The sequence below is a fragment of the Pleurodeles waltl genome, chromosome 12 (assembly GCF_031143425.1).
Source record: "Pleurodeles waltl isolate 20211129_DDA chromosome 12, aPleWal1.hap1.20221129, whole genome shotgun sequence".
Lineage (NCBI taxonomy): Eukaryota > Metazoa > Chordata > Amphibia > Caudata > Salamandridae > Pleurodeles > Pleurodeles waltl.
In genome coordinates, this window is record NC_090451.1 from 219,990,188 (window position 1) to 220,013,775 (window position 23,588).

At 43.7% G+C, this 23,588-nt stretch overlaps 1 protein-coding gene across 2 annotated transcripts in view; it reads left to right on the plus strand.

Annotated features, from left to right (window-relative positions):
- Positions 1 to 23,588, plus strand: part of TANGO6 (transport and golgi organization 6 homolog) — a 515,068-nt gene that overhangs the window by 421,410 nt on the left and 70,070 nt on the right. The window lies entirely within an intron of this gene.

The window sequence follows — 23,588 nt, forward strand, 5'->3', positions numbered from 1 at the left end:
TTTCTTGGTCCATCATTGACAGTAGCAGTGCAGCTCAGACGGCTGTTGATCTGCATACACCATCAGCTAGTCTGCCAACATTAAGGGTGATTTTGTCATTCTGATTGTGTAGTATCTTATAGCTCCAGGCTGCCATACCGTGCCTAGCCCCTGGAGTGCCCCTTCCTCTGCTCATTCCGTGACTCTCATTGGAAACAAAGTAGATTTGGACCAGCTCAGTTTTCCCAACTCCTTCGGTTTTCCACGATCGACGGAGTCTCATCTCATTGGCATATACAGGCACTACATGAGTGATGTTGACCACGCAGAAACACCACTTATAGATGCCCTTCCCGAGTGTGCCTGCCGGGGGCTCTATGGCCAATGCAAACACTAGTGGTGAGAGGGAGCTCCCCTGCTAAGTGCCTTAGTCAAGCTCTCAGCTCTCAGGGATAGTCCGATGTTCATCCTTGCTGAAACCTGAGTGTTCAACAGTTTGATCCATTTAATGAAGTGTGGGTCAAACCTATATTGTTCCAACACCTCAAACAGGAAGACCCAGATGCTCAGCTCATGGAAATATCACACATATGCCAGTCCGCACAGGTTGGCCAATGTGCTTGTTCCTGGATGAACTCCGATTGGTTACTGTGGTCCAACTGTACCATGACCCTCACTAACTTTGTTGTCGCCTTGCTGATAATTTTAATATATGCATTGATTATGGACATTGGTCTCTAGGATTTGCAGCTCTCGTAGTATTTGCTTGGTTTTAAAACTAGTACTGGATTTCCCTTGTGCGTAGTTGACTGAAGTGCGCCACGTCAGTAAAAATTTCATACAAGACAAAATTTGCATCCCTGGCCGCTAGCAGTTTATCACACATTAAATCTTGGGTAGACCTGTAAACCTCTACGTGGAGTCCATCCGATCCTGGCATCCCACCACTTTGCATGGATTTCTATGCCTCTCGTAGGTCTCCCTGTGTCGGTGGCACTTCAAACTCTTCCCTTGTCACCGTTTTGCTTGGACCCTATGGTTAGCCTAGGCCGTGCGGTTAGCCTAGGCCGTGTGGTTAGCCTAGGCCCTACTGTTCACCTGGGACCTGGTTGTAGCCTAGGCCCTATGGTTAACCTAGTCCCTGCATTTGTCATCTGCTGTCTGCGTGTGCTATGCTTCCCGTTGTTGGTCATAAAGCAACCTTAAATAGTCACAGAACACATGTTGATCAATTCCAGAGTGTCCTCTTTCAACTTGTACCTTAAGAATCGAGCATGTTCGCTACACAGCAGTCATGCTAGCAATCTCCCCGACTTACCTCCCTCTCAATGTAAGCATTGCCTTTAATTAACGAAGGAGTATCTATACATCCTATTCTACAGTTTCCCTAGTGCGTGTTTTTTGTCAGTAATTTCTGGGGATATGGCGGCCACCTGTACCTGTTCTGTCAATGCTCCCTCGAGCGCCCTTTCATTTGCGCACCCACTCCGAACACCTTTCTCTGACGCACTCCTCTGATCACAGATTTCATGCCAATCCACTCACTTTATGTCAAAATATTGAGCGAGTTGTTCCCAAATCATTGTCTGGAGCTCAGGGTCTTGTGGTGTTTCTTCTCTTTCTCCACAGTGGTATACAGTCTGCTCCACCCTGAGTCAGTCCCAGCTGCAGCAGTGACTGATCATATATTATTATTCCTGAATATTCCACGTCAGTACACTTTTCTTTCAAGTCTATATTTAGGAAGAACTACTCTAACCTAGTGCACGGCCCAAACCTGGCGAAGTAGAATGAGTAAACTCCATCACTCAGGAGTGTTTCCACGTCAACTGTATGGGGATACCTGTCAACTGTTCCAGACATAACGCAGTTGAAGTCTCCCCCTCAGATCAGGGATACAGACAGCCACTGCTTCACAGCATTTTTCAGTCCTGGAAAGCCTATGTTCGGAGTATTAACACTGAGTGTACGTTTCCCTTCCATCTAACATCCTGTGGGCCAGATGTACGAAATTCTGTTGTTGCATTTCCTAAATAATGAATCCTAAGAAATCTCAATTTAGGAGATGCAAAATGGAATGTATAAAAGTAGAGATTTCCTAATAGCGATTCCTACAGAGTAGAATTCGCTATTAGGAAACTACTGTCTATGAAATGCTACACCATTCGTTCCCATGGGCCTAAAGACCCATAGATACAAATGGTTTTGCATTTCCAAATTTGCTGTTTCCTAGTAGGAAATCACAAATTAGGAAATGCAAAACCCAGCGTGCCGATGGCCTATGGCCCCTTTGATGCACCCAAATAAAAAGTGGTGCACAAATAGAAAATCCCTCTTTGCTATTTCCTATTTAAGGAATCGCAAAATGCGATTTCTACTGGGTAGAAATTGCATTTTTGCAACAACGTTAAGGCCTTTCTCCATGTGAAAAGGCAGTATTGCATTTCCTAATGGACTGAAACTGTGATTCGGTCCGTTAAGTAATTCAGTTCCCTTTTGTACATCTGGCCGTGTATGCTGTATATCTAATAGAGACTGAATATCTGATAGAAATATCTGACCGCAGATTCCTTACCTTAAAATTATCCCCAGACGTCAGACTGGATTCTGAAAGGTTTTGAGAGCGGTACCCCAACGTTTGGGTCCACGTGGCGTCATCTGCGCATGAAGTGATTTGCACAGTGAGTATGTAGGTGCCACCCCAGCTTGCTAACATCAATAATTTTCTTTCCAAGCCAGTCAGCACAGATTGGGAGAGAGCTACCCTAAGTCAGTGTTCGACTGACCTTTTTTCAACGTATGTCAGTCTTTTTCGAGCATCTTCTCCTGGTGTGGCAGGGAAGTCCAGTAGGAAGGCCATCTTCAAGCCTGCAGTGCCTGTCATCGACAGATGTAGGTGACAGACTAGCACCTTGTTTACCTCTGGTGCCTGGAGCACAACCGCAACGCGAACACCTGTGTCGCCTACTTCGCCATGCGCCTGAAGGCCTCACGCTTCTTGACACTCAGCGTGCGATGCTCCAACAGTCTTAATTCCGGTCGATAAGAAGGTCCCAGGATCAGTCCTGGAGCCCAAGATCTTCATTGCATTCGAAGTTGTCCAGGTGTTCAGGTATGTCCCACAAGAAAAAGAACACGAAGTTGAAGAGGTCCTTGACTTTGCCCCATCTGTGGCAGTCTTCGTACAAGGCAGGAGAGCATCATCATTTGAGGCCTGGCTCCGTGGTTGAGCCTGCACCTGGGCTGGCTCTGCGCCTCCCCAAGTTTCCGGGAGACCTAGAGACCCCTCCAAACTCTTGAGTTCTATGAGGCCATGCATCTCGTATTTGGACAGCCTGCCAGCACACCTTCTGGCCCCTGTGGATTCGGGAGGGGCCTCTACTGGTTCCCCGCCGGTGGGTCTGCTTTCGGCACCAGTTGGGCCCCTTGGGTCCACAAATGGATCTGGACCGGTGCCAGTCATACCACCTCAACCTTTCCCAGCGCCAGTCCAAGTGCCAACACTCCCTGCAGAGCCATCCCCATTCTCATCCCCGACTCCGACACGGAGCTGGATGGGCATCTTCAGACGCCAATTCCAGCGTGGACTAGAGCCATACCTTCCAGGCCAGAGCCTGAGCCTATTCCTATGGAATAGGACTTGGAGAATTTTGGGAGGGGTCGCTGGGACCTGAAGAATACCAGCCCTTACAGGCAAATGCAGACTGTTGAGAGAACTTCGTGAAGGCCAATGAACTAGATACCTCCACAGATACTGGCATGCATTCTCCCACTCCTGTAGCTACGGAAGAGCGAGTGTCACTTGCCATGGTGGTGCGTAGGGGGACTTATGTCCTGGACCTTCAGTTGCCCTTGGTGGCAGTCCAGACCAACGTCTTGACTGAAGTGCTTCAGCCAGGAACGACCCCCCAACCTGTTTTGCCCTTTAAATGAAGCTTTTATAGAAGTCCTGCTTGAGACTTGGTCCAAGCCCAGTACAGGGGCTCCTGTGAACAGACATGGAGCACCCCCCCCCCCCCCCCCCCATATATAATAGAATATTTATTAAGAATGTGGACCTCTGTCAAGGTTAAAAAGGAAGAAACTGCGGGGAAAGTAAGAATAATGTCCCTACTCAAATATGATGTCTTATGTCAAAAACCCTGTCGTCTAGGGGTTTTGTATGTAGTGGGCAGAGTTGGACATCCCTACACTGCCTGAATTGGAAAGGTCAACATGTTTCTCTCTAAATTAGTCTGTAAAGTTCTAAGTGTGATTCGTTAGGACCTAAAAAAAGATCATACCTAATCCTCACTGTTGTGGTAAACTCAGTTAAATGTGCGGAACAGGAGCCTAAAAAGAGAGAAAGGTTATTAAACACACAATAGTCTAATAACACATGATGCAAAGCTATGCATGCCAGTGTAAATCAAAACACACTAGTGGAATACCCTAGTTGTGCTCTCAAAAGATGTGAAGACGTGTGGATGTACACTTCTAATTATCAAAAGCTAGAATTCTTACCCTCCTCAAATTAAAGGATGGGCCCCAAAGGGATAGCGACGGGCATTATTGATCCAGCAAATGTAATAATCTGCATGAATGGAGTCAAAGGAAGACAATAAAGGCATTGGATGTCTGCATAGATACCTCATAGGATTGTGTTAATGATTGGCTACTCATATGTATTAATGGAGCAATCTATAAAAGAATATCAAAGGGACTGACATCTAATATTATTAAGTACTGTCCCTAAAATTTACTGAAGTCCATCTGATAATTCTTTGAGATGGGATATGTAAACTGACATTAGTAGTGTAGTTGACCCGGGTTAGGGTAGTCTAGACTCATCATCATAGTAAGTACCCATATAAATGAGTATACACGTGGCAACTCCCGCTATACGGTATATAGGTGTAGTGTTTGGGGGATAGTGATACTTGCATGGCTAAAAATAGTCAAATTGATGTCTTCAACTGGTCAACCATGTAGATGCAATTCTTAGCACAACTGAAAAAAAGAGTTAATCAAAACAGTTTTACATGGTACATTTATGACAGACTACTTAAGGGCTAATATTGCCCCCAATGGACTGATAGTCACCAATGTACCCCGTATTTTCCTACAGGATCTTCAATTTCAGAATGACTGGGCACAAATATCTTGGAAATGTACCCGCGATTGGCTAGTCTTGATTATCAACACTTCAAAAAGACTGGCAGATTCCATCACCATACACATTTCCATGATGGAAACATCCATTAAGGCAACTATACAACTTGCTCAGTTCAAGTCCCAATTAGCAGAAATCAATTTGGAACTGAACAAGACTAAGGAACACCTCACTAAATTACAGAAGGACATCAAGAAATTTAGCAGAGAGAAAGTATATCCTTACAAGAATTATCACCTGGAAGGAGGGTCAGAGTCTTCAGATGAGTCAGGAAACCCTCAGCGGAAACCACGTTCTCACTACCACAGTTCTAGTTCAGACGGTTGGAGCAGTGACAAGGAGTGGAAGAAGAACCCAAATCGTCAATTTGCACAAATGAATATAGTACCCATGTTACCTTACCCACAATTTCCTATGTGGCACCAACCTCCATATCCCTTCTTCCAACCCTGCCAACAAGCATTGTTTAATCCTTTTTTAGGACGAGGCCGGGGCAGAGAAAGAAATAGAGGAAGAGGAAAGAACGTTCATTGGGAACCAGAAGAACCACAGATGATAACCAGGAGCCCCAGCAGAGCACAGACAAAGAAGGCCTAGTCGTCAGTCTATGGTAAATTCTAACCCCTACTGAACTAACAGTTCTAAATAAAGGTTTAGGCTTTGTCCCCCACACCTAAAGAATATTTGTTTCAACTCAACTGCGAAATAACCGCTCTTTTCCAGAAAATTTGCTTACATTTTTGCTTTAAAGGCCGCCCTATGACGACATTGACAGGTGACACTAACTTGAGGAACCCATCCACTTTCATGCCTCCTCCAAGCATGGTATCGGTCGAGGTCTTAATTTTTGACAAAGCACTACACCATGAAATTGGACAATTACAACCAACCTGGACTTTTCAAAATGTATCCAATATTGAGAGACAAGCTGTCCGCTCCCTGTCCCAGGATCCAGACATTACTATTAAACCTGCGGATAAAGGAGGTGCTGTTGTGATTTTGGACAACACATTTTACAGACAGGAGTGACAATTCATACCATGAACACATAATGACCAACTCAACACAGTGGTTACAACGCACCATTTGAGTTATGATAGAAGAAGCAGAAACTGCTGGATGGATTACGCATCAAGAAGCAGAGTTTTTGGACACCAAAGAACCCCAGGTCCCCTACTTCCTGCTACCTTCCAAAAATACATAAAGGGACCCCTTCTCCTGGCCGCCCGATATTGTCAGTTATAGGATCTCTACTGGAACCTTTGTCCAAATGTTGTGATTTTTTTCCTTCAGCCTACTGTCCAACAGACATCTACTTTTCTAAAGGATACAAAAGATACATTGGTACTGTTAGACCACATCAATGCTAGTGGTACCGCAGATCTGCTAACATACCTGGATGTGGAGGCACTATATACCAATATACCACAGGATGCCACACTAGAAAAAGTCGAGGAGATTCTTACCTCCACAACTTGGACCTATAAGACCCTGATAAGCTTTGTTCTAGAATGCGCCAGCATAGCTTTGAAAGAACATTTCTTCCAATTCAAAGAACATCTATACCATCAGATACAAAGGACATCTATGGGCAGTACTTTTGCCCCAGTCTAGCCTATCTCTGTATGTATACTTTTGAGAAATGCCACATTTTGGAACCTGCACACCCGTTCTTTTCCAACATTTGATTATGGCGACGATACATCGATGACATACTGATTGTTTGGAAGGGCGAGAGAGACAAGGCAAATAGATTTATTAGCTGAGTCAACACTCTAGACCAATACTTACGTTTCAGTGCCACCATTTCCAATTAGGAAGTTGCTTTTTTGGACTTACATATTACTCTGAAAGATGAAATTTTACGTTCTTCCATCTTTCACAAACAGACTGATAAAAACAGCCTACTGTTATTCGACAGCCATCATCCTAAATCTTTGAGGGCTAACCTACTCTTTGGCCAGTTTTTGAGATTAAGGCATAACTGTAGTGATATTTCTGACTTTTATACACATTCTGACACTCTTAGGTGGAAACTGAGGGACCAACATTATCCCATGAAGGTTATTTTGTAGGTTTAAAAAAAAAAAAGCCCACACTATACCTAGGGAAATTTTATTGACTGATTCCTTGAGAAACCAATAGACCACACTAACCTGTGTTACAACCTTCACACCCTTGAGTAATTGTGTTAAGAAAACCATCAACAAAAGATGGCCGATACTGACTAGTTCCCAAGAGCCTCTGGATAGCCCCCTATTTGCGTTCAAAAGGACACAGAACATCGAGGATTTGATAGTACAACCAGACCAAGATGCAAAAAGACCCCGACACCACCTTGCCAAAGCTCTGGTTGGGTATCAGAGGACGTCATCCATGTGGAGGTTGCAATGTTTGTCCCCTGTCTATGAACACTATCAAATTAGATTTGGGGGAGGCCAAAAGGTGGCAGTTAACTAAACATACAGACTGTTGCACTATGAACTGCATCTACATGATTCTATGCCCCTGTGGCCTCTGCTACATAGGAGTGACCACTAGGATGGTTAAGATATGGATTAATGAACACCGTAGTACTATAATATGTCAACGAGCTTCAATAAAATTAACTATACATTACATTCAACAGAATCGCACACCTGATGATATGAAATGAGTTATACTGGAGAGTGTGACGGAAAACAGAGAATGTGCTGTCAGACTTTTCGAAAAAAAAGAACAATGTTGGGTACACAGACAAAGGACACATATCAGAGGCCTCAACGACGATGTTCTATGGTCAGAATTGATATGACATTGTCATTGACTCCATAAGTTTATTTTATATATACCATCCAGAGATCACAACATCTGCTTCAGGACTTATCCTAAACATTATACGTTCACACACCATGTGGTCTGACATTCTACAAACCTCTTGCCCTCTATATACCAATGTGCACAACATCCCCCTTTCACATATATGTCTATTATGTTCCCTTACGGGGTTTGAGAAATTAACGTTTCAACAGAATAGCCATTTTTTGCACATTAAATTACAATGTCCACCTCTTGTGAGAACTTCCTTTCGATATTACTCAAATTCAACACTTCAAGATGGTCGCCACCATTCTGGAGTCTGATTATAGTCCTATCTCTACCATTGTGGTTTGTAGACCTTTTAATTTAAATCCTGCCTCCTATACTGCTTTCACTCTAGGGAGCACGGAGCAGGGGTAGGTGCCTACAGACCCGAAGATTCATGATTAAGTAAGTGCTGTGTTCTCAAGGCCACTGTTTTTGAGAACTTCCTTTCCATATGATTTGAATTCTACACTCCATGATAGCCGTCGCCATTCTGGAGTCTGACAAAAGTCCTATTTCTACCCCCGTTGTTTGTAGACCTTCTACAAAAAGCCCTGCCTCCTGCACCACATTCACTCGAGGGAGCGCAGAACAGGGGTAGGTGCCGACAGACCAGAGGATTCATGATCGAGCAAGTGCTCTGTCATCAGTCCTGGGCCGATACTTATGGGCTGGAACTTGCCCATGTTACACCTGGCACGCTTGACAATACCCCTTCGAGGGACTGGGGAGGCCCACGCATGATTTATGCATTACTGCCACCATTCTCTGATGATTGTCATGATTGACGGTATTACGGCTACCCGAGTAGGGGCTTATCAATGTTTATATGTGTATAATGTGTACGTCCCTCGGTGGGAGCTGTCAATCTGTCTAATATTGAGACATTTGGGGCATTAGTATGCCGCGACATTCGAAGTGGTACCATTGCTAACCACTATTTTAAATGCATGTATAATCACTCAGGAAAGATGAGTCACTGCAACTCTGTACCTTTGGCCACTGTATCATTTATGAAGTATCCATGGTCATGATTGATGGAGTATCTTCATCCTGGAGTATAAGTGCAACAGAACATGCATGTCATCTGCAGCTTTGTTCTATGTACGTGAGCATTTACTCTACCTATCAATGGCAGTGACATGACTGATATTGATCCAGAAATAAACAGTGTTCTACTTTTTCAGTACGTTTTACCACAAACTGTCTTCAAGTATCTCACTAAATGAATGCTGGAAATTATTTTGCCTGCATTATTAATAAATATACATGTACATTTCCTTCCGGGTGGAATCTCCTTCTGTCTCTCTCCTTCTGCAGCTTGTACTGGTTGAAGACCAACTAAAGTTTGTATCCTTCCTAAGTGTATTCACTAAATGGTTTTCTTCCTGCCCCTCAGAGCTCCTGCTGCTGCTGTGCATCAGAAGTCTGATTATTTCCATTACTTGATGTACCGGTCAGCTTCACCTGAAGGGCGTGTTCTTTGATTAGTCTAGGGTCCTTTTATGGAACATGAGATGAAGAACAGTGTGCCTTACACCAAGAACCTGGATTATTTGAACACCCTGTCTTTTTCCTCATTTCGGTTTCTATCCCTTACTATAAGGAGTAAAAGATGAACCAGAATCTTGTCCTCATAGCCCCAGTGCCTACAACACACTAACACAAGTTTGCCAATTGTTGCCCCAGCCACCGTTATGCCTGAGTTTCCAGAGTATTGGAAAGGCACCCAGCTCATTCTTTCATACATAAAAGAGCATTGACACGAAATGGATGTTACCTGTGTATGATATTTTCTGGCCCTGTGCACCATTACAAGTACTTTGTTTTGTGGCTTATGCTGTGTAAAAACATAGACCCTTTAAAAGTCAAAATAGGTTGTGAAAATATCAGGCGTTATCTCATTTGAATACTTCATTGCTTTAATTGCAACATAGCTCATAAAATGGAAATTAGTCATTGTATCCCATTAATCATCGTAACTGAACTTTGTTAAAAAAAAAAAAAAAATAGTCTTGCCAGTTCAGACACGGGCCTGAAATTTTCAAGCATGATTACTCACTAAATAGTTGTTCATACCAGGAAGTAAATATTCAAATCATACCATTTGGTTTAAAAAAAAAAAAAAAACTTGTATCCCCTAAGTCTCAACGATTAAACAGGCAGAGCAGAAGAAGGTGGACCACTGTCTCTTTCCTATCCATAGAACATTGTCAATCCTGCCATTAAGTACAGATCCATCCCCCAACTTCCCGGCTTTCGGAAATAAACTACGTACAAGAGGCAAATACATCAAAGCCAAGAAGAGCTCTGGTACCTTCCCCGTGTTTACACATTAAACTTGCATCAGCATTGTTTTTACACATGTCCTGGCAATACTTTAAAAAGAGCCATTTCCTTCACAGTTACTGGAACTCTAATTATTGCTTAAGAGACTTGATTAGGTGTCTGCTGTAGTCAACCATAGTCTAGAGTCTTTAGCTCCATAAACTCATTGTCAGAATGTTGAGACATCAGACTGTCTTTGTGAGTCTCTCAATACATTTTAAATTATGAAAAGGAAGCAAATGTGACTCTGTTTTTTAAGGCTAATTTTCTTATGGATAGTTCTAACTGCAGATTCCTTTCCTTGTGAATACCCCGAGACCTCAGACTGGATCCAGAGTATTTTCTTAGCAATTCCTTCACACTCTCTTGGTGGCCGTTGTGTGGCTTCACTTCAAGTCATCCTACCCAGGAAGTGACATCAAAGCCACATATAATCACCACCTCCATGCGTCAATGTCAGTTCCTTTATTCGAATGTGCAAGAGATTTGTCTCCCCCAAAACTACAGGATTTAAACCATGCAAAGATTGGCACAAACAGATGTTGGTGAGGGACCCTCATGAGGTCTATCTCTGGTGCCTAGACTTCTCTCATGACTCGAAATTGTGTAACAGCTGCGTTCAAATAAACTGGAGTCCAACTTCACCATCTTTGGATTCCCCCATCCTACTGTCCTCTGCTTTCGGAGGTTTTCCCGTAATTTCCTCGAGTATAGTTTGTGCTTGAGGTTTTTGCACTATGCAAGAAACATAAACTGAGCTTGGAAACCGACCTACAAAGAGGAACGAAAGGAACTCAAAGTGTACAACTCATCATTGATCCTCCAGGCAAAGGGAAATGGATGAGTGACTTCCAGTTCTTAAGAATCACTTTCCTGGTTATCACTCCTTAGCTTAGTCCAAGCCAATTCATCCTCATCCACATCTTCATGGTTTACCTAGGACTAAATCTTGATATTTGTTTTTGGAGAGTCAAACTCGCCCTATAGAAGACATATGTGGAGAAGTGTGGCACAATGGTTAGAGCGGCAGACCTTGATGCAGAGATTTGGTCCGAGACCAGGGTTCAATTCCCACCTCGGTGGGTCTTGGGCTCAATTCCCTTGGACCAGATAATTCTCGCCTCAGTGCCTAATCTAATTAATGGGTCCCACTCTGTAACTCTGGGCAATAGCTTGCTTAATCTCCACAACGGCCCTCACAGCTCTTGGATGCTTGGCTTCACCCTGGGGCTGTCCTGGAGTGGGCGCCTCACAGGGAAAAGCCAGGAGGGGTTCCACAGCGGTATGCGTACTGCGCCTTGAGACCCTAACGGTTGAGTAGTGTGCTATACAAGTGCAAAGTTTACAGTTTATATGACAAGAAATATTCGAAGTAGACAGTACAAGTAAATATTTGAATATTTAATCCCTTTTTAGGTTGAGCATAGCAGTGCACATGCGCTGCTTTTTCCGACGTGTTGGGATGTATCTGGGCTTTTACAACATCCACCTCATCACTAGTTTGTGGGCTTGCCTTTCAAAAATCCTTTGACATTGGTAAATGGTTTACGTTTGTCCCTCCTTGGGGAGGTTTTGTTACCGCTGTGGCTATCGCCCCTGTTACATGGCTAATTGCACATTTGCTGATAGGTTTGACTGCAAGCGAACTTCTTTTTCCTTTTGTGTCTCCCCTTATTGCTGACGCTCATGGCGACTGTGGCGCTGTGAATTGGCTCGCTTGTGTGAAACTGTTTTACTTTTGATTTTCAAGTTATGTGGCAAGAAAAGTCTGGTTAGGAGTTCACAACGATAATAGCTCTAACTCGAGCAAATGTGAGACCAATTGCATTGCAAATGCTTGTTTAATACTACAAGCAACTTATATCTGACATTGACCCATTCTCTTCTAAAACTCCACTTATTTTCATGTTTGCAGGGTGTAATAGAGCATGGTGGAGACAGGAGAATCTCCTATGCTTATCTTCCTGGAATTAAAAAAAAAGTCCCACCTCCTTTTTCCTCCCTATTACTGGCTTTTGTTCAGATGTTCATTGAAACTTACGTGCAGCAGAAGGGACTGCCTGTCCTGTTTGGACATGTGAAACCATTGTTCCTCAAAATCCTTCTGAGATTCTGTTAGTAATATGCAAACATTTTCTTTAAATGGTTTCTCATCTGAAATTACTTCCCTAACACAAGTAATTTTTAGTCTCCGCACCCCTTACCTCCCTTGAGTGGTTTCCATAGTTGCGTTTAAGGTTTTATGTAGGACTGATGGATTTAAAACTTATTTGAATTAATTATGTGGCAGTTTCTGAATGAATCTGAAATTCATAATAGTGGCTGTGTAATCAGCTTCCTGCCTGCCGAAGATGCCCGTGAAAAATGTTCATTTTTGTTGCAATAATCTATTTATGATGGTCTATCATCCTCTCAATAGCTAAATGTGCCACTGCCTTACCTACATTTTATGGGATCTCTTTTTATAGAGCTTTTGGCATTAGGGTGTGTTTGTAGTGTACATTTTAGCAGAGGTATTTGGAGAATTGCACATATAAATGTAGTTTGAAATGGATCCATTACCATACTAAATTACAAATTCTTTGAAAATTAAATTTATATTTTGCAGTTAGTTTCAGTATATTCAGTATATGATCATACATGTTAAATATTGTTCGCCTATGGATTGAAAGGTTGATCCATGGGTGGGGCGGGTGTCATACGTTCATGAATTTAGTGCCCTAGCCTTGCCTTGTATACACAAGGACACTGGAATTATGCAGCAGTAGAGGGCCAAATTATGCAGCAGAGTTCACTAGTGTGGCAAGATATGTCAAATTGTGTGGCACGTTCTGTGACAATAGTTCACAGTCTTGACGCTTTAACACATTCAAACTGTCATGGCAAAGGTTTCATGTTATTTGTACCAGTTTAGCACTTAACTACTGCTACATGGAATTGAAAAGGAATCAGTTGACATTACAAAGCATCAACCACGGGAGGCACCTCAGGTGGTGCTTTCTTTCTTTAGTAACTTTTGATCCGTTTGGGCTACAAACAAGTATTTGTTAAAATCTTCAAATTATGCAGCAGATTATTATGCATTATGTGGCAAATGTTATTGATCCATAATTATGCAGAAAACGCACTGTTGCAGCATCGGGTAATTCCACTTTACCTTCTAAGTATTTTTATTTTTCAGGAACGCACTTTGACTTCATTTCGTTTTAAATTCATTAACTCTTGCTATTGTCAAATGTTTCTGGTTCTTAGCTAGTAAACTGTGAATCATTGACATTCCTGCAAAGAGGTCGCACCCTCCAAATGTTCAGTTCCTATCCATCTATTCACAGAAGAACCAGTACCATATGTAGGTCCACTGTTACCTGGGTCACCCTAGTTAATAACAGGAAAACCTTCTTGCACAATTTTTTCGACTTCAGGACATTTGCGAATATGTGTTGGGAATAACTTTTATCAGTACACCTAAAACAGTCTCATGCGATCCCGTCAGAAATGTAGCCACGCCTTTAAGGGTATTATATACATGAAATAATGTTTAAAAAATAGTTTTCAATGCAGAAACGTTGACTAATGTTTAATGCCTGAAAGCATTACATGTTCTCACATAATCTTTTTTAGGTCTCGGCTGGACAATGCATGCACTGTCTCGAAGATACATGTAGTTTTCAATTTGTGGGCTTCTGGCCGCCCATAGACTTAATATTTGCTCGCTCCACTGTCGCTCTCGTATCCTTTGTGCCCATTTGTCCATAGCATGCATGGTCTTGCCTCTTATTGTGTTTAGCCCTCCCCCCAGAGATTGCCCACAGTTCGTGTCTTTCCACCCCTCCCCTCTTAGGAGCTACTTTTTTCTTTGTGTGCGGGTACTCAACAAGAGTACTCCTGTTTTTACAAGCTCCCCCCCACCCGCCCCAACCCTTTTGCTTCTTTTCATTCACAGATTGGTTTTATTATTCACCTCCTTATGCCGTTTCTGTTCCCTTCTGTAACTTGCTTATGGCGTTGCATTATTTAAAAAAAAAAAAAAAAATACATACCGACGTTCCGCTTCACAAGCTTGATTTATGTCATGTTTACACGTATTTTCACACTTCACATAAATCATGCTCTTGTCTATATTTCATAAGTTGGGAAAAAATTAGCATTTACCACAAAGGTTACAGTAAGCTCTGTGCTCCTTGGTGGAACTTTATAGCTTTTTTTGTGAAACTCGTGACAGACAGGCTGTGGAAAGGTCTGTAGAGCCACTGTGAGGACAACCATACCCTCCCCACCCACCATCCTCAGTGGCCCCGTCCAGAGCAGCCAGCAGCCCAGCAGGAAACCCATTCCTTTTCAAGTGCTCCCATAACAAAGGCCCTCGGCAGCCCCGCCCACCCGGGACCTTCCACCTTCTGAATCTTGCACTCCCTCTGTTTGGCACAGCTGTGTTTTAATTTCTGAGCGCTGTGTCGTCCCCTTTGTGCGTGTATATATGTATGTATATGTGTGTGAGCGATTGTGCATGAATGATTAGTATCTCAGTGCCAAAAGTATTACTGCTTGTGCAAGTATAGTGTGCAGGGCTTTAGGTGAAATAAATGAAAAATAGACGGTCTGTAAAAGGGGGGGTGGTCTAATTATTTCCAAGAAACATGCTCTGTGTAATTAATGGTGTGCCTTCTACATATAAAGCAAACTTCAGTGCTTCCCATAGCACGCCACCCGACAGGTGTATGGCGCTCTCTAAGCGTTGTTATTGCATTCAGATATATAACAGAACTGACATAAACCAAAAACAAGCGAGGGCTATTGGCTTTGTCAAAAGTTGTTAGCTGTTTAAGATAAATTAATCACATTGATGATTTGTTTTAAATAATATTGAAAAGGTTTCTATTCTAACAGTACGAGACTGTGATTTAAACATTACCAAGGTCTGCGAATGGGGTAGTGGTCTTCAGTGTCTCACACCCCGGTTCTTCCCTTCACACCACTTTCCTCTGCAGTTTATGATACGCTCTCACACCTTTTTTCTCCCCACATCTTTCTGAAATGTTCCTTCTGCATATCATCTTTTTCCTGTTCAGCACCCTCTTTTCACTCTCGCCTGCATGAACTTCCTCGTATCTCGTTAACTTCACCTCCTCACCACAAACACCTAAGCCCCACTGCATTGCATTTTCTTTTACTTTCATGTTCTCAATAATTTGATAACGGAGTACCTCCACACACATTTGCATACAACCACATTTGCAAGTGACTATTGCTCTGCAGAGAGGCCTAGATTGTGATGTCCATGTGTTCTGAACACCATGTTTACCCACAGGCAGGCATTGTCAGAAGCTCGCCCTACCTTATATTTTCAGTTCCAGAGCTGGTGGCCTGCTGCACATACCCGGAAACGAATCGGTACAAAGTATGCACCATACCAGAGTAGAAGTCTGCACGAACAAAAAAAAAATACATAAACGCAACATTCGGCAAAAAGCAAACACTGTTTGGGAATGCATGATCATGTGAACCATGTTAAATATTAAATGGAACCACAGCACTGACACGGATTTCTTTAACATATTTTACAATAATTGTTCAGAATTCGATCTGTGTGATTTTGCCTGTAAAGTTAATGCCATGAATCTAGGGCCCGGTAGGACCCGTTTCAGTGTCTGTTATGAATTATTGCTGGGTTTGAGGCTCGGAGAGACCTGGCCCACCTAATGCCGTGATGCCATGTACACAAGCAGCAGTATATAGTCACTTAAAGAGGTGACCACTGCCAAATGCTTAGTTCCTGTTTCAAGATTCTGAAAATCCCAGGACTGGCACCTAAACCACGACATGCCACATTCCTCTGTGTGTCTGGTAAGCATGGAGCCCCCGCTGCGTCTCCTTCCACCCTTCCCTTGCTGGACCTAGCTTGCCCTCCTGTTACTCCTTGGCTGGATCTTTGCCTTGGACCCTGTACTCACTCCGTTGCCCTTCTGTGAAGTCAGCACTATGGAAACATCCAATAGATACATAATAAATACACACACACACACATGCATTTATATATACACACGTATGCATAATTCATACAGACATACACACACATATGCATACATACATACTCATAGTTTTTGCTGATACTCCAAGCTTTTACTCTAAAACAATCACTGGCAAATCCAAGAGATCTGGCTTTAATGTACTAAATCATTTGAATACTGCAATGCAAAAATGCTTGTTGCTTGCATTAATGCTATTTTGTTCATTAAAGTACGACCTATGTCTTTATCTCTGCTGAAGAAGAAAAAGAAAAAAAATGCATTCTGTACAATGCGTACATGATATTAAAAACTGAATGTGGCAAACAGTATAATGATTGAGAGTATTTTTCATATGTAAAATAGCCCCTCGTGTAAGATGGAGTAATACATCAGATAGCCAATAGGCCTCAGCAGTCCGAGAGCAGTAGGCGTTGGCAATGTTAATGCATTGTATACAGCTCTGGGGCTATGTTTGTTTTACTGATGTACTCAAATGCATTATTATTGCCAAAGCCTATAGCGCTCAGCTTCCTGATACCTATTGGCTTTGCCAGTGTCTGTTTTCATTCTAATTCTAACATCATCTTCTCTTGTTACCCGAGCAATTTTTATGATAATGTGAACTAGGATTTTTTCAGGGATTCAACCTCCGGGTAACATTAATGATCTTCTTAAAAAGTGACACACATTTCTTCAATTGTTCATATCTGTTCTGTACACCATCAGTTCCCAATCTCAAGTTCCAGGGAGGCAGTATTACACGTAGTTCATCCAGGTGGAGCACACTGTCTCCATCATACATGCCTCTTGAAACTCAAGCGGAAAGGTACTTTTAGAATGTAAGAAGTACATAAAACAGTTTCAGAAGCAAAGGCAATGCTGCTCTATAGGGCCCGTGCATGGCTTTGTTGGGCAGACTAGTGAGAGGGCATGTGAGGACTATAGCCATTTTTATTAACTTCATCTTATAGAGAGCTCTATAGTACTGACTACTGATGTCAGCATGTTAACAGCATTTAACTTTTGCGTGCATGTGAATTGTATCAGACAAAAAAATCTCGCATTTCGACTTTTTTGATGGGTGGGAAGCATGGTAACATGTACAAAAGGCACACATTTGCACCCTCACACTCCTTAAAGAACTGTGTTGCAGATGAAAGCCACTACTTACATGTTTATCCTTGTCAGGGCTGGAGTCTTGGGCCTGTATCTCAGCCGGTGGCCATGCCTCACCTTGAAGAGGACTGTATCCAGACTCTCTGAAGACTGCCCTTGATGCTTCATTGCCTCGTTCGTAGGCCAGGGGAGTCTTCCCTCTCCAACCATTTATAACTCATTAATTCTCGCTAAACTGGTTGATGGTTTGATTGCTCCTTAATTTCAAGCACCCTTGGAACCTGGAAGCATTCTGGCTACATCTTCAGTGCCACACCGGATGCCTTCGCACCGCCTTTAGGCCCCACCGATCAGAGTAGGCCTCCAGTTAGTCTACTGTTGGCTGATCTGTCCTTAAAGTCCACTGCACTTCCTCAACCTTGCCTTGAGGTCGACTTGGTCCTTGACTTTTACTCTGTCGAATCCAGCCCCAGTACCATCCACAGACTTATGCTCTTCACCAGGCACAACTCCCCATTTGGCTCCACAATTGTTGTCACCAGTGTCCGTATTGATGCTGATCCAGACAGCACCAACTCTGAAACGGGAGCCAATTGCATTGTCAAATTCGGATCCCATGCTGTACCGCCCAGACCTAGACAATATTCCCACTCTGAACCAGCCCCTCATTTTGATTTAGGCACTCTTGATATGGAGGATGACAATAAGTACAATCAGGGTAATAATTTTGATGACCTTCAGGAATCCAGTGGTCTGGACACCTCCCCAGACATTGGCCTTTTCTTTTCATACCCCACCATAGCTACTGAAATGGCTGCATCCTTCACTGCAGTGATTCGGAGGGCGTATGAGACACTTGAGCTCAGCATGCCAACACAGGAACTCACAACTGTTCTTCTGGCAGAGGTCTTTAACCTGGCACAGTCCACTCAGCAACCTCTGCTCTCCTCCAGGATCTTGCCCTCAAGCCAATAGCCAGGTGGCAATGTGGCGTAGACTAGTTCCTGGAGATCCGGACTTCCGATTTCAACTTGTCATCCAGGCAGCAAGAAGCCACTTAAACCACAATGCATTCCCTACCATACTGCTTGCCAAGGTACCAAAAAGAAAGGAGACATTAGCCAAATGGATGTTCTCCTCAGTCAGCCTCACCTTCAGGCCAGAAAACACCAAATGCTTCTTGGCCAGATAATGGCACACATTATGGGACAAAATGGCAGGCGTCTTGTCAGTGATCTCAGCAGTGCTTAATTTGTTAAAAAAATTAAGTGCCAGGGGCCTCATCAGGAGCAGTGCTTTAAATGGGCAGTACTGTCCGGTACTGAAAACCTGCACGACTTCTTTTTGAAAGGCAGAGTACCTGCACTTCTCAGCACTGCTGCAATACATTTAATAGAAAACTACCAGCGCTTCTCAGTAGCAAACAGGTACTGTACAGGGTGTGTATCTGCACTTCTGTATTTCCACTTAAAGCACTGGTGAGGAGGCCACTTTCGCTTGCACTGCCCGTTGCCAGTGTCAATGCTGCCTTTTACAGTAACAACTACGAACCATCACATTTCTACAAGTGTGACAGTTCTGACTATTCCAGGCCTCCAAAGTTATAAGAATGGCTTTGGGCGAAGGTGTCAGTCATTTTTAATGTACATTGAGTTATTAAGCAACCTTTGTTTTGCTAGTTTCTCGATTAGACAAACCTCACCACCATGTGGCAGACTGTCAATAAATGCTGGTTTTGTTAATTAAGTACCGATACCGAACACCAGAAACCACCTGCTCAAATTAAGCACTGAGTCTCAGATGATGTCCGACAAACCTTGCAAAAGCTAATTTTGGATGGATAAGATGCCACAAAATGTTCTAATAAATCTGGTCAGCACCACATGGTGCTTAGACACCACACCTTGAGTCGCTCCATGGGGTTTACAGACAAAACCTGCCTCAGCAGCAACAGGCCTCCCACTCCTTTCTAGGTTGAGGCCAACAGGGTCCAGGCTTCCAGGTACAATGAGCTGCCAAAGCTTAGCCCTTCCACCCCGCGGCCACTGATGGAGGTGCTAGGGTTTGGCTTTAATTTTTCCTTGGAAGCACATTCTGGACTGGTAGGAGGTTGCATCACATTCCCTGGCTTGAGGAGCACCATGTCCAATCAATGTGTGCTCCATCCAGATCATGCAAAGTGGATACACCTTATCTTTTCTGCACCACCCATGGACATGGCCTCCTGCACCACAACACCTCCCGGAGGACCTCTTGTCCATACTCCATGGAGAAATTAAAGCTCTCTTGGCCAAGGAAGCAATTGAGAGGATACTGGCATCAGAGATCGTGACTGGTAGATCGTGACTGGCTGTTATCACTGTTATTCTCTGGTGCTCAGGAAGGACGAAAGACTCTGCCCTATTCTAGATCTTCACATTCTGACTTACTTCCCATGGAAGGACAAATTCAAAATGCTTATCCTGGCCCAAGTTCTTCTGCCCTGGATCCAGGAGACTGGATGGTAATGCTGGACTTGCAGGACACATATATTCATATGCTTGTCCTACAGTCCCACAAATGTTGTTACCTGTGTTTTCAGGTAGGCCAAGAGCATTTGCAGTTCACCATGCTCCCCTTTGGTCTCATCAGCGCACCTCGGGTGTTCACTAAGGTGATGGTAGAAGCCTTTCTGTTGAGGTTGGGAATACCAGTCTCCCCATACCTCGCCGACTGGCTACTGATGGTATACTCTCCTCAGATATTCATAATCCACCTCCAGATGACAGCCAACCTGTTGACATAGCTGGGTTTTTCCATCAACGTGCCGAAGTCACACCTGACTCCATTACAATACCTCACCTTCATTGATGCCATCCTGAATATCTTGCTTTTCTGAGTCATCCCTCTGCCTCAATCAGTCTAGGGCAATCTGGACATGATCTTGATGTTTCAACACTTGACCTGGGTCTCAGTGAAAGCAGCTCTGAGGTGTCTGGGCCTCTTGACCTCCTGCATCCTGCTTGTGGGCCACACCAGGTGGTACATGTGGGCTCTGCAGTAGGATCTGATGTCTCCTCCAGCTCAAAATCGAGAGGGACCCGTTGGAGTCAATCCGGGTATTGAAGGACACCACAGAAAATCTACAGTGATAGCTGCTTGACCAGAAGTGGACTAGTGGCAGGCGACTCTCCCAACCAAATCTAGTGTCCATAACAGGTGCATTGTTGCTGGGTTAGGGATGACATCTGGGAGAAGTGGAGATCAGAGAACTCTGGTCTGTAACAGAGGCTTGCCTCTACATCAACTTATTGGAGTTGCAAGCGATCCGCTTGGCACTGAAAACTTTCCTCCTGACTATCAAGGGGGAACAAGTGTAGGTTCTTCACGGACAACATGGCTGCCATATGGTACTGTAGAAAACGGGTCGGAGTGGGATTGTGGGTCCTGTGGTAGGAGGCTCTGCGCCTTTGTAAGTGGCCACACTCTCAGGTCATCTCCCTGATTGCCCAGCACCTGGCAGGATCTTTAAACGCCAGGATGGACAAACTCAGCAGGTGGTGTCTAGCGGATCACAAATAGCAATTACACACGGAGGTGGCACACGGCATCTTTCAGTAATGTGGAGAACCCTGGCTCAATCTATTTGCCACTGCGGAGAATGTGCAGTGTTGAAACTTTTGAATGTTGGAGCTCCGAAGGCAATTTGACCTTGGAGATGCCTTCTACATGAATTGAGATCTCTGACTCCTATATGCCTTTCCACCCCCCCCCTCTCCTGCCCAGTGTCCTAAAAAAGATCAGGAAAGGCCAGGCCCAAGTCATCCTAGTGGCTCCAGACTGGATGAGGAGGGTGTTGTATCCAGACGTTGTGGCCATGAGCACATGTTCTCTGATTTGGCTGCCTCTTCAGGAGGATAGCTTGTCGCAGCAGCAAGGCAGAGTCCTGCACCCGAGCCTGCACAACCTACACCTTCGCCTATGGAGATTGAGCTGCAACAGTTGACAGTTTATGAAGTTTCCTTCCAAAGTGATTGGAGTTTTCTCAACAGCCAGACGCCATCTACCAACTCTGTTTTACTCAGGATGCTAGGAGAGATTTGTTGTCTCGCGCACCTCCTGACATATCTAACCTCGAAATGCAGAGTTATCAGATGTTCTCTTATTTTTTATCTTTATTCCAGCAAGTCTTTGCTGTGGCAACAGCTAAAAGTTACCTTTCAGCATTTCAATGTTCACCGGATCAGCCATCTGTCTTCAAGTCACCTGTTGTGATGCGTTTTCTGAAGAAGCTGACCCACATGTTACTGTCCGTGTTTTTGTGATGCCAAAGTGGGACCTTTATTTGGTTCTCACTTATCTAACGTGTACTCCATTTGAACATATCCTCAGTTGTCCTTTATGTCTTCTGACCATCAAGACAGTGTTCCTTATCACAATAACCTCTTCGAAGTGAGTAATTGAATTGCAAGCTTTGTGTGTCCTGCAATCATACACTTCATTTTTCCAGACAAGTTGGTCCTCCGGGCAAACGTGACATTCCTGACTAGCGTAGTCACGCCCTTACATATAGTACAAGCCATCACCTTGCCCACTTTCTATTCTCCACCTCAACCTTCTTAGGAGGAGGAACAGCTGCACCGACTTGATACCAAGAGGGCCTTTAGTTTTTTACATCAGACCTGCGATTATTGACAGAATGACCAGCTTTTCATCGGTTTCTCTGCATCAAAAAAGGGTGCAAAAGAGAACCATCTACCAATTGTGTGATGCATCAATATCTACTGTGGGTTAACCAAGAACTAGCCCCTAGAAGGCATTTACCAGGCTGCTACATGGCCATCACTCTACATGCTCACCAAGCATTACTGCATAGACAGCCAGATTTGGCTGGGTGGGCACTACACATTATCTGTCCTGCAGGAGATTCGGCTTGAGTTATCCCACAGACTCACCACATCAGTAAGTACTGCTTTGGTATCTATTGACAAGGTGCGGAATCTGCAGTGAGAAGTCTATCAGTAGAATAAGTTACTTATCTTCTTCACCCACTTCCCCATTATTTGGAATGGACTCAGATAGTCCATCATTAAGGTTACAATTTATAAAGTTTGGACACTGTCATATTTTTATTTCTGTGGCTCCTCGTCCATTTACATGGGCAGAGATCAAAAAGAAACTGACGTCCTCACTGAGGTGGCGCATACATATAAGGGCCCCAAAGTCACATCTGGGGCAGGACAGATCCAACGAAGAGCTGCACAGTGCCATCCACTGAGACTTGAAGGGATCACTACAAGAGTTTCTGGATCCAGTCTGACCCGAGGGGACCACTCAGGTGACGCATACATATAAGGGCCCCAAAGCCACATCTGGTGCAAGACAGATCCAACGCAGAGCTGCACAGTGCCATCCACTGAGACTTGAAGGAATTGCTACAAAAGTTTCTGGATCCAGTCTGACCCCAGGGGAAATTCATAAGGCGAGGAATCTTCCGTCAGTCTTTACCAGAAAACGCATCACAAAAGTTAAGTCATTTATTCTAGCGTACCATTAAAGCTATTGGTAACTCCAAGAATAGAGAAATGCCAACCTATTTCCCTGGCCACTCATATTGAGGGGCTCTGTCGAACATCTAAATTCTGATGAAGTAACTCAGTCTTTTTTTCTCCCTAGAATGATACAATAAGAAGTCACTGACTTTGGTAATATGTCGACCTATCATCTACAATACTTTGAAAACTGAAAGCACTTAAAGATTGTGCTACATAGCAAATAATGCTTTTTTGTGGCTACACGAAACCAGCATGGAGTTCTCCAGGTAACTCCCAACAGTCTAGGAGAAAAAACAAATCAAAGAATACACATGCGTGCACTCTCTTGGGGATGAATTTCCATAATGTTTTTAAAAATGTTCCTTCCAGGTACATAATAGTAATTAAAAAATTAATTAAGAATTTATTATGGGTTTGTGTATTATTGTGGCTACTTGCACTCATGACTGCAGGGGGTATTCGGTGGGGTAAGGGGCAGCAAAGGTGTTGATTTATAGAGTGTGCAGATTGTGTAAGAAATATCTAGCGCTAGGATGTTGCACGAGATCTCATTCATACCCAGAACATTTAGGCCCTCATTCCGAGCCTGGCGGGCGGCGGAGGCCGCCCGCCAGGCTTCCCCCCTCC